At 38.1% G+C, this 13,104-nt stretch overlaps 1 pseudogene; it reads left to right on the plus strand.

Moving 5' to 3' along the window:
* LOC149167960 (UBP1-associated protein 2C-like) overlaps positions 1–13,104 on the plus strand; it is a 40,522-nt pseudogene that overhangs the window by 12,155 nt on the left and 15,263 nt on the right.

Here is a 13,104-nt window from a genome sequence, read left to right on the forward strand (position 1 = left end):
TGAAAAGTTAAGATTATTGGAAACTGAGTATTAATATTGGAAATTTAGTATATGCAAATTTATGAGTTTTATCCTAGTGGAATGTCATTTAAATTGTTCCATGCCATAAGATGATTTGTAAAAAAATCATAATATTTTCGGAAACTAGGCAATAGTTTTGGAAGGGCTTCTATTTTTGTTAGTTGTGTGTCATTATGTTGGCAATTTGACTAGATGTTGCTTCATTCAGAGTTTAAGAATAGTTTTGTAATGTGGGGTGATGACTCTGCAGGGTTGAATTACTATATGTAATCTAGCAACTACTGGCACCAATCCAACACAAACTACCGATTAGTCATATAGAGGCTTTACATTGGTGGCCTTTGATATGAGACATCAACCGAGGCACTCGTATCGATTTTTTCACCGTATGGAGAAATAAAGGAAGTTTTTGTTGCATATGAAAATAATATAAACAAATCCAGGTAATTTAGTTTTTGGCTAAAAATCAAAATATTAAGTGGAAACTTTAGTTTCTTATATTTCTGCCATCTAAAAGTTATATAAGTTATATATATATATATATATATATATATATATATATATATATATATATATAGCTATATATATATATATATATATATATATATATATATATATATAGATATATATATATAGATATATATATATCCATATATATTTATATAGTAAATATTGTTTTATATTTCTACTCAGAAACAATTTTTTTTCAAACAAGGGTTTTTCATTTATGACATTTAAGCCTGATGAAGTGACCAAAAGGGCTCTTGAGGATTCAAACATAAATATTGATAAAGGAATGAAACTGTGCATTTTTTAATGCCTCTATATATTTTTTTTTTGGGTAGTTTAAAGGATAGACTTGACTTCTTTGGAAAATTATAGTTGGGAATATGTACTTGCTTTTTCACATGTAGGGAAGGTTAGTTATAGTAAAACTTGAAGTTGAGGGCCAAAAGGAGAAGGCTACTTCACAACCTATACCATCCTCTCAAGTACAATTTGGACCACAGGTACAACCAGGTTATGCAAAAATTAACCCAATCTTTCCATCATATCTAAGGTCACAGCTACCTCCTCTTACTCCACAAGAATATCCTACATGGCTACCTTCATATGCTCAACATTCTTCTTAAGTTACACAACCTTTATATGGACCTACATTTGCAGGAAAACTTGCATATATAGGGCTATATCTTGCTCATGGAGTTGTAACACCAATGAAATACAACCCCCACTATAATCAATGTACATTCTTTCAACCTCCATAGTCTGGTCAACCCAGATTGCCTACAATAGGTACCAGAATTGTTCCTATCCTTCCATACTATATTGGCATCTCATGAAGTGATTCTTGATGACATGATGATCAAAGATTGTCCTCCTTATTGAGGATTAAGGCAGTTAACCATGGTCTTAGTACTTGAAGGTCCAATTTTATAAGAGAAATAATTGAAATTCTATTTTAATTTTTTGTGCTTAAGAAGAGTCACTTTTTGGAGGTATGTATATTTGGGAAGCCCACACTAGTCCTGTTAGCACTCCAGGAAACTCTTCTAGGTTGCAACTCGGAGATGCCTGGTAACATATAATCTTCAATATTGTTCTCAGAACTATTGGAATGGATGATGGTTTGGTTCAAGTCAGATGACCATTTCAACTCTATTCCCACTCAAGGCATGCATGAACACCCTCAACAACACAAGGATTTAAACCACTAATGCTCAATAATTTGTAGATTTAATGGATAGATGGAGAATACTAACTGTATCAGCAGATTACATATATAAACATAAATGAATGACTAGCTACAGGCAGTAAAAGAGAATACTGATTGTACTGGTAGATGCATATATGACCACATATGAATGGTTAGCTACAGGTAGCAAAAAGGCTTTTCAAATCTAAGTTATCAAATCATAGATAAGATAACAGTTATCTGGCCTTAGACACAAAGGAAACATGAAAAAACTGTTCAAGTGCAAGCATAGAACAGTAAAGAGAATGGATGTTGAACATATGATGGCAAAAGAAGCTTGTATTGCTAGAATAAAGATGAAGAGCTTGAAGGAACAAAGTAGCAACAGTCTCCAGAAGTTGAACCCTTGTTACATCTTACTAACAGCTATTTATAGCATGTTTACAATGCTCTTGAGCTCTCTAGAAGGCTCGGAGTCTTTATTTGCCTGATATGCATTGTTTAATTGCTTTGATGCCCTCTAGGCAAGCATGGCTTGGCAGGTTTTCCTCCTTCTGACAAAGGAATAACAGTTTTAAGATATTTTGGCTGGTTGTTGTGTTGTCTAGGAGTTCTCCTGTGCCAGAGAGCTCCACGATCATTCTGTTTGTTCTATGGATGTGCTGCGCTATCTATTGATTCTTTCTGTCCTCTGTCCTTGTCTCTTAGCCTCTATTGGGTGGTGGAAAGGGTCTGCGTGCCTTTGTTTTATCTTTCAACTACAAACTGTGACTGTTTCTATTATCAACAGAAAGCACCATCATACTGCAAAATCCCGCTGTTCCCTGTCCTTTTCAGACTTCAAAAAGTCCTCAAAGATGGTTTATATCCTCTCAGGTCCACCCTTGTCACTGTCACAAGTCGCATTTGGCCCTTTCCATAGTCTTCCCTTTATATTTTGAAATGTATTAAAAAAAAAAATGTATACGAAATAGCTTTGGCGCAGATCTCAAATATTATATATTTTGCTTCCTAGACTCTTTCGGGTCCGGGTCTCATCGCATATCGCAAACCCAGGTTCCCTTTGTATTTCGTTTATACAACGAAAATACACCAAAAACCATTGAAACCAGCCCTCTGCGGATCTCAAAATATATACGTTCCTAGCTATAATGTCATCAGGTCTAGCTCTTCGGGTCACCTGTATGTATGTGCGAAGGTCCTGCCCCATGGTAGTACGCTGATGCGATACAGCGATGCGGTGCGATCACAATCGCTGATCGCTCATTCCTCGGGCCTTATATATATATATATATATAACATAGCTTCCGATCATCGAAGATCACTAATCGGTGGTGTCATGCACCCACATTAAGCCTGCCCGGCCGATATGCGATTTGCCACTTAGATCTTGGTCGTTGATCGACGATATCTAATGGTGGTTGTGTGCTACCCAGTTTAATCCTGTCGTAATTCTTTTTTTCATGTTTCTAGAGTGTTTTGAGCCTCCTGATAGTGCATTTCTGCCCTTCCAAGGGCTTTCCTCTTGCGCCAATTTTGATCATTAGATGATCTTTGAGCCAAAATTGAAAATGTCAAGGGCATTAATGGATCCATTGGCATGTTTCTAAGAAAGTTTGGAGACTTCAGAGCCTATTATGGATCCATTTTTGGGCCTTTTGCCAGCAAGGCTATTGGCTCCTTCTGGGGACGAAATCCTTCCTGTGAGGTTTCAAGGATCTCAGATCAATGCCTTTCCTGTAAAACAAAAATTAAATCTTCCTTCTAGTGTTCCATTAGGCATGGATTCTTTTTAGCATAAAAATAAAAACTAAAAGAAAAACATATTTACAATACCAAGGCTTTAAGGCCTTAAATGAAATAGAGTTTTAGGAACCGCCTATTTACTGGGCTACCAAAAGTATCTCATCCTTCTATATTGTGCAGGATGAATGTATTGTTGTGCTGAACTTGAGCGATGGAAAAAGGACCTGTCCACAAGGATTCAAACTTGCCATGATTACCTCTCTTTTCCTTAAATGCATCCCATTTAAGTACCCAATCACCAACTCGGAACTTGTCCACTTTTGCCTTCCTGTCAAAAGTTTCTATGATTGCCTTCTAATGAGCATTTGATTTCTCAACCAGCTACTCTCTTCTCTGATGTAGTTTAACCAGGTTATTCATTCTTCTTACCATATCATTATCTTCATCTTGTTCTTCTTGCAAGAACTTAGCCACAGGGAGAATGAGCTTGATGGGGAAAACAACATCAGCACCATAAACTAGTTTGAATGGAGAATTCCCTATGGAATTTTTGATGGTAACTTTGTCAGCCCATAGTGCAAATTTCAACTTGGAATCCCAGCTCTTTTGTTGTCGTCTAACAACTTTTTGATTACCCTTACTAGACTTTTTTTAGATGATTCTGCTAGGCCATTGCCTTGAGGATAATATGAGGTAGAATGCACCACTTGAATGCCCATGGATTCAGTCACATCCATCAATTCTTTTGCCTTGAAAGCTGTTGCATTATCAGTGACTAGTATGGTTGGGCAACCAAATCTAGTGAAAATATTCTCATTCAAGAATTTTATGACAACCTGATGATTGGCATTCTTAGTGGGTATAGCCTCAATACACTTGGTGAAATAATCAATGGCTACTAAAATCCATTTGTGTTGGCCACTGGAATGTGGATTGATTTCACCTATAAAGTCTAAGCCCCACTGCGGGAAGGGACCATTGACATGTACTGGCTTCAGGGGCAGAGATTTTAGCTGCTGTCTTCCTACAAACCTTTGACACTTGTCACAAGCTTTTACAAAAGAAAAAACATCAGAGAATAGAGTAGGCCAATAATATCCAGCCCTCAAGATTTTGTGAGCTGTGGTTTTCTAATAATGAAGCCCCCCACAGATGCTAGAATGGAACTGGTGTATGACCTCCACAGATTGTTCTTTATCTAGACACCTCAAGAGGATTCCTGATGGGTCTTTCCAATAAAGCAGATTCTTATCAATGCAGAATTTTGCTGATTTGAGTTTAATGGCACGAGCTTGATTTGAGCTAAGCCCTGGAGGGACTTCTAGCTTTTGCAAAAAATGAACTATGTTGTAATACCATTCACATGTAGCTAGATTTTCAGCCAAAGACTGATTTTGATTTTGCTCTTCTATTGTTCCCTCTGTTTGTTCATTATCTGAATTTAGACCTATAAAATTTATATCTAACAAGCTGCAATTTTCTTCAGCCATAAGCTTAGCCAAGCCTTGGCCTTTGACAAGCTTAGTGGGCTTCACCTCTATGTCAAATTCTATGAATTTTGCAATCCATTTTTCCCTCTTTCCATCAATATCTGGTTGAGTTAAGATATATTTTACTGAGGCTGAAGGTACATATACAATTACTTTGGAATTCATAATATAAACTATGAATGCTTTCAAAGATTTAATGAGATCATAAGCTTGTTTTTCAATAAGGCCATACCTTAATTCAACATCCCTTAGAGTTTTGCTGAAAAAGGCCACGGGGTGCTCTATGCCTTCCTCATTTTTCTACAATAGAACCGTTGCAATTGTATTATAAGAGGAAAAAGAGAAGATGCAAAACCCCTTAGTGTAATTTGGGCTTATTAGAGTGGGAGCTTTCATGATAGCTTGCTTGATGGCTTCAAACGAGCTTCTTGAAGCAGCTGTCCATTTTATTTCTGATCCTTTCTTCAGCATGGAAGTGATATTCTTTACTAGCTCTGCAAAGTTTGGAATGAACCTCCTTACAAAGTTAATCTTACCTAGGAAGGATTGGATGTCCTTTTTTGACCTTGGGATAGACAATGTCTGAATGGCTTGAACACTTGCTGGATCAATCTTCACACCTTCAGAAGAAACAATATGTCCCAGAAGTTTGCCTTCTTCTAGAGCAAATTGTGACTTCTTTGGGTTTACTGAGATTCCAAATTGTCTGCACTTTAGGAAGACCTTATTTAAATGTTGTAAATGGTCTTTGTGGCCACTAGAGAAGACTGTTATGTCATCAAGATAAATAAGGACAAACTTGTCCTTCTCTCCCACAAAGGCTATGTCCATGGCCATTTGAAAAGTAGCCCTAGCATTCATTAGTCCGAAAGGCATCTTTGAGTACATGAAAGTGCCCCAAGGAGTAGTGAAGGTGGTATTTTCCTGATCTTCAGGGTGTACAGCTATCTGATTGTAACCTGAAAATCCATCTAAGAAAGACATGACTCTAGCCCGTAAAACTCTTTGCAGCAAGTGTTCCATCTTGGGCAGGGGATAGTTATCTTTTTTAGAGCACTTGTTTAGATTTCTAAAGTCGAAAAAAAGCCCGATTTCTCCATTTTTCTTTCTTACCACCACAAGGTTGGATATCCACTTTGAATACCTTAGGGGGATTATGATTTTTGCATCCAACAGCTTCTTGGTTTCTTTCTCAATCAAAGGTAATAAGAGAGGACTGATAGGTCTTAACTTTTGCTTAAAAGGTCTGGTGTTCTTTTCCAGCGGGATCTTATGCTGAATGATGTATGCATCATAGGTTTTAAGATTACTGTATTCCCAGGCAAAAATGTCAGTGAATTGCTTCATGAGGGTGCAATACTTGGAATTCTGGGCAGAGGACAAATGCGTGGACAGATTTATGTTTTTTGGATGGGTTGGGCTGCCTATATTATATTTACGGACAACAGACTCATTCTCTGTTTTGGCCGCATTATAGGGCACATCATTATGATCGAAAAGCCTCTCTAGAGGCACCAATCCTTTTGGTATGTGATTGCTGGGCAGTTGGACGATGCTTCTTTGGCCGATTTCGCTTTTCAGCTTGGACTGGCCGCATTCTTCCATGGTTTCATTTTCCTGATCGATGTGCATTTCAGAAAATTCCCCAACGACTTGCAAAAACCTGTTAATTTCCTCATCGTCTTCAAAAACCCTCCAATATTTGACATTGTTAGGCAGAGATGGTCTGTATTTTATCTGAACTTCATATGTCAATTTAGGAGGCCAAGGAGGAATAAACATGCTAGCAGAGACAACAAGGGAGTCGGCAAGCTGGTTCTTCATTCTTGGAATATAAGAAATGTTGAAATCATTAAAAGAATCCTTGAGCCTCCATACCTCATCTCTGTATGCCTTCAGCCTTGGATGCCTAGCTTGGAAAGTTTTATTTACCTGCTGAATAATGAGGTTTGTGTCTCCAAACACATTCAGGCCTTTGATACCCATTTCTTTAGCAGCGATCAAGCTCGGAATCAAAGCTTCATACTCAACGATGTTGTTTGTGACCTGAAAGGTCAATTTGAAAGATAAATGAATATATTATTGTGTTGGGGACACAAGGACTATGCCCGTCCCTGCAACTTCTTTAGAGCAAGCTCCATCAAAAAACATATCCCAAATCTGTGGGTTTTCTTCCTCTGCGATCTGGAAAACTGATTTCTTGAGCTGCATGGAGGCCAACTGAGATTCTTCAATATGGAGAATGCATGATCCAAAATCGGTGTCAACAGTGTAAATGGGATGATTAGTGGGATTCTTCTCATCGCTGATGATATAAGCCAACTGCGCCTCTCTGTATAATCTCTTGTTCTCACCTCTGAAAATTGGGACAGTAGCATAAGACAAATCATTTTGTAATGATCCACCTAGTCTCTTGATCCAACCTCTAGAAAGTAACATGCCAAACTTGGGGGGTACATATGCTACCACAATATCCATCATCATGCTTTTCATGGGTAGCTGAGACAAAGTGATGGCTAGGTCTTTGATTAATCCCAAACATTTCACTTTTCTAGAGTCAAAAGAGAACAGGTCATGATAAGGCTTGGTAATGTCTAGACCCAGATCATCCATGACAACCTTGGGCATTAGATTATGGTTGGCTCTAGTGTCCAGACGACAGTTGTGAAGGATTTTATCATGAATAGTCAGAGAGACATAGAATGATGGGGAGTTTTCTTCACAATTTTCAATCATTGGGCTGAGAATAACAATTGTCTTGTCATCTTGGAGATTCACATAGTCAGTGGAGGCTTGGATGGCTTTAGGCTCAAGGGCCTCGAGGATGGATCTTTTGAAGGACTCATTCTTGAATAGTTCAATCAGAGGCATGGGTATCTTTAGCTTCTGAATTTCTGATTGAAAATTGAAAGGAGAAGGAGAATTTTCAAGACCTCTTACCTCATGAGCTGGAGCTTGGAGGACGATGGGATCAACTGCCAATTGTTTTTGCTTATTAGCTTGCTATACTACAGGGACAACAAATTTTTGAACAAGAGTTTCCTTGGCATTATTTATCTTTGACCTCAAATTATATATTTGCTGATCTACTGTTTGTAGAATAGCTTTACCATCCCATTCTTGGCTGATCTTGTAATTGCATAATGACTTTTCATAGGCAACTGAGGTAAAAAAGGAAGCATTTCCTTTGTCTTCCAAACAATGGATCTCATCCTCTTCTTCAAACTGCTCTTCTTCCATGACTGTATTTTGAAAAGGAGCCCTCACCCTTTGGTCTTCATTTGCATCTTTGTTTCTTTGCAAAATCTGCAACTGCTCATTAGCTCTTCTATATGGATTTGGATTTGGATTTCTAGGAGCAAAGGTATTAGGCACTCTTCCTTTCCCTGGGTGCTGCTCAACCTTTAATTTGGAGATTTCGGAGGCTAATGAATGGATCATTTTGGTCATTTTACATATCTTAAGATCAGAGGATGATGAAGACTTGCCCCTCTGTCTTCTTCTATCAACCTTTCCCTCCAGCTTCTCTGCAGCCATGATGTTTGATTCCACTTCCAAGGCTGCATCCTACATGTTAGCCAAAGTACCACATCACCTTTCTCTCAACAGTAGGCAGAAGTCAAGGTCAAAAGCACTAGCATAGGTGAGTTTAGAAGAGGTAGTAGCGGGTTTTACTTCAGCGGGTATCTTGCACATAAATCAGACAACAACTCACCATTTTCTCTCTTTAAGTTTCCAAACTCAGTGTGGTAGTAGAGGAGGTCCTTTTTATCCCCCCAATGCTTTAGAAATGCATCATCTAAAGCTTCAATATCTGCTATAGATCTTAGGGTTAGTTCTCTAAACCATTTTCTAGCCTCTCCATCTAGGCTTTGGACAAAGACTATCATCCACACATCATCCTCACTAATGTCCAGATTATCAGCATAGCTATAGAATGACTCAATATGTTCTTTAGCAGTAACACCTTCAGTTCCAGTGAATTTAGGCCTATATTTATGATATTCTCCAGTAGGCATGGCATTCAAAGGAGTGGGCAGTATTAGAGGCCCATACCTAGCAGCTATGATTCTTTCCATTTTGGTAGGCGCTTGTGGACCTACCATAGCTGTGGTAGCTAAAAGAGTACTGGCAGTCTGAATGATAGAGGGCTGAGGGGTGACTGACAAGACTAAAGGAGTCTGATGGATAGGAGGTGAAGTTTCCTTAAGGCTTAAAGCAAAAGGAGAACTTAAAGAATAAGGAGCTTTATGAATCTCTGAGAGTTTTACTTCACTGCTAGTATTAGATGTTATACTCTAAACATGTATTTGTTCTATTACAAGACTTTCTTGAAGAGATATAAAAGATTTTTTAGGTTTACCTGAATCTGATGCTCCTTTCTGCAATACCTTTCTCTCTTTGATGATTTTTTTAGGGTCAGGCACTGGGTCAGTTTGTAGCTTTTGAGGATTTCTTCGAGTATGCCTCACAAACTCAGCCAGAACTATAAAGTGGAGTCACCAAGAGGTTCGACCTCCAGTAGAGTCTCTAGATAGATGATTACAACCAAAAAAGTGCCCAGACTTTGTCTATCATCAAAGCTGGATCTATGTCGTTTCCCAGGGAAGCTGAGCTTTAGTTTCCTCTCCGTGGTAATGGTGCCAATTATGTTAGCAATCCAGGAAACTCTCCTAGGTTGCAACTCAGAGATGCCTGGTAACATATAATCTTCAATATTGTTCTCATAACTATTGGAATGGATGATGGTTTCGTTCAAGTCAAATGACCATTTCAACTTTATTCCTACTCAAGGCATGCATGAACACCCTCAACAACACAAGGCTTTAAACCACTAATGCTCAATAATTTGTAGATTTAATGGATAGATGGAGAATACTTACTGTATCAGCAGATTACATATATAAACATAAATGAATGACTAGCTATAGGCAGTAAAAGAGAATATTGATTGTACTGGAAGATGCATATATGACCACATATGAATGGTTAGCTACAGGCAGCAAAAAGGCTTTGCAAAATCAAAGTTATCAAAGCATAGATATGATAACAGTTATCTGGCCTTAGACACAAAGGAAACATGAAAAAATTGTTCAAGTGCAATCATAGAACAGTAAAGAGAATGGATGTTGAACATATGATGGCAAAAGAAGCTTGTATTGCTAGAATAAAGATGAAGAGCTTGAAGGAACAAAGTAGCAACAATCTTCAAAAGTTGAAACCTTGTTACATCTTACTAGCAGCTATTTATAGCCTATTTACAATGCTCCTGAGCTGTCTAGAAGGCTCGGAGTCTTAATCTTCCTGATATGCATTGTTTAACTACTTTGATGCCCTCTAGGCAAGCATGGCTTGGTGGGTTTTCCTCCTTATGACAGAGGAATAACAGTTTTAAGATATTTTGGCTGCTTGTTGTGCTGTCTGGGAGTTATCCTGTACCAGAGAGCTCCATGATCATTCTGTTTGTTCTATGGATGTGTCACGCTGTCTATTGATGCTTTTTGGCCTCTATCTGTTATGAAACCAGCTCAAGAAAAGATAGAAAAGATAAATCCACGCCTTAGAATTCAGCCTCTTCGAGGGTGCAACCTCCTTTACATTACATAAATGAACAATTCTTGGATGATTCAGATGACAAAACCTCCTTTCTATATATAGGAGTCTAAGGAGTCACAATATAATCCAGCCGACCTAACAATAATAATATAAAGCCACAAAAATAACAATAGAGGGATTCTATGGGGCACAGTAATAACAATATGGGGGCAATAGGGGCACAACAATATTAATAAGGGGTATAAATATAATAGTAATGAGGTAATCACTAGTATTATATGGACACAACATGCCCCTCCCCTTCAAAAAAGTGTTGTCCTCAACGCTTGAGTAGTTCTAGATACTTCTACATAAAATTCTCATCCTCCCATGTGGAATCTTCAGCGGATAAGTTCTTCCACTTGATAAGATACTCTGAAATTGATCGATTTCGTAGCTGTCGAGTTCTTGTTTCTATGACTTCTTCCGGTTCCAATATAATTTTTCCTTCCTCGTCAAGTTCTGGCAATATTGTTTGAACTGGGAGCTTTTCGCCTATAACCTTCTTTAAACATGAAACATGGAAAACTGGGTGCAATCGAGAAGCTGCAGGAAGCTCCAATTTGTATGCCATAGTACCAATCTTTTGCAACACCTTGTATGGACCATAATACTTTGGTGATAATTTATTATCCTTCTTAGCTTGCTTGAGGGACATTTGCTTATATGGTTGTAGCCGTAGGAATACCCAATCACCTACATCAAAACTTCTTTCACTGTGATGTTGATCTGCCTGTTGTTTCATTCTATTCTGTACACGAGGTTATCCTTTAAGAGTTGGAGGACTTGTTGTTGATGTTCGATGTGATGTTCCACTGCTTGAACCTTAGAATTTTCTCTTAAATATGATGTGATGGATGGTGGTTGATACCCATAAAGTGCCATAAATGGGGTCATTTTTGTTGTTGTATGGAAGGAAGTGTTATACCACCATTCAGCCAGAGGTAACCATTTGACCCATTGTGTCTGTTTATCAGATACAAAGCAACGAAGATATCCTTCCAAACATTTGTTTACTATCTCAGTTTGCCCATCAGATTGAGGATGATAAGATGAGCTATGAGCTAATTGAGTACCAAGACAAGAAAATAATTCTGTCCAAAAATTTCCAGTGAAAATGGGATCTCTGTCACTTACAATAATCTTTGGGTTTCCATGTAGCTTTTGAATTGTTTCCATAAATGCAGTAGAAACTGTACTGGATTTAAATGGATGTGATAATGCACAAAAGTGTGCATACTTGGTAAGTCTGTCAACTATCACCATGATGACACTTTTTCCTTCAGACTTGGGTAAACCTATGATAAAATACATTGAAACCTCCTCCCAACGTTGGCTTGGAATGGATAAAGGTTGTAATAGACCCGCTGTCTTAATTGTTTCCACTTTATTTTGTTGGCAAACCAAACATTCCGCCACAAACTTTTGAATATCTGATTTAAGGCCATCCCAAAAAAATTCCTTCTTAACCCTGTGGTAAGTTTTAAGAAATCCTGAGTGCCCTCCTACAGGAGAAGTGTGCAATTCCATAAGAATCTGTTGTTTTAGCTGGGAATTCTTACAGAGGTATAAGCGATCTTTGTACCATAACGAATCATTTTGCCAGCTAAATGTATCAGACGTACTAGAATCTTGTTGTAGCTTTCGAATAAGTGCCCACACTTCTTCGTCATTCTTCCATTCCTCCCTTGCTTTGTTTGTCCAATCTAGTTGGATAATAGAAATGGCACACAACAATGCTTCCACATCCTCATCCTTTCTTGAGAGTGCATCTGCCACCACATTTTGCTTTCCTTTTTTGTAGATGATTTCAAAGTCATAACCTAACATCTTTGTGACCCACTTTTGCTTCTCTTCAGAGGATAATATTTGTTCTAAAAAGTATTTAAGGCTATCATGATCCGTTTTTACCTTGAAGTGTCTTCCCATTAGGTAGGGTCACCATTTCTTAAGTGCATGGAGTATTGCCAACATTTCCTTCTCATAAATAGCTTTGCTTAAAAACTTTCCCTTGATTGGACGACTTTCAAAAGCAACGGGTCTTTCATCTTGCATTAGAACAACACCAATTCCATTTCCTGAAGCATCACATTCCACAATAAAGTTTTTTGTGAAGTCCGGTGTAGCTAAGACTGGTGCTTGGCACATTGCCTCTTTAAGATGTTTAAAGGCCTTTGTTGCTTCCGAAGTCCATGAAAATGCATCTTTCTTCAATAATTTTGTTAGAGGTGCTGCTATTCTCCCATAATTCTTAACAAACTTGCGATAATACCTTGTCAACCCAAGAAATCCTCGTAGATGCTTTATGGACGTGGGGATTTTCCATTCCTTAATGGCTTTAATTTTGCTAGGGTCTACCTTAACTCCTTCATGAGATACAGTATGACCCAAATATTCCACCTCCTGGACTCCAAAGAAACATTTGGATCTTTTTGCATATAATTGTTTCTCCTCCAATAGTTGTAGCACCCTGTCAACATGTTCAACATGATCCTTCCAAGACTTGCTGTAGATTAGTATATCATCAAAAAATACTAACACAAATTTTCTAAGGAA

Source organism: Pinus tabuliformis, chromosome 5_1 (genome assembly GCF_031772625.1).
Source record: "Pinus tabuliformis cultivar Carrire ecotype Pingquan chromosome 5_1, CPIR1, whole genome shotgun sequence".
Lineage (NCBI taxonomy): Eukaryota > Viridiplantae > Streptophyta > Pinopsida > Pinales > Pinaceae > Pinus > Pinus tabuliformis.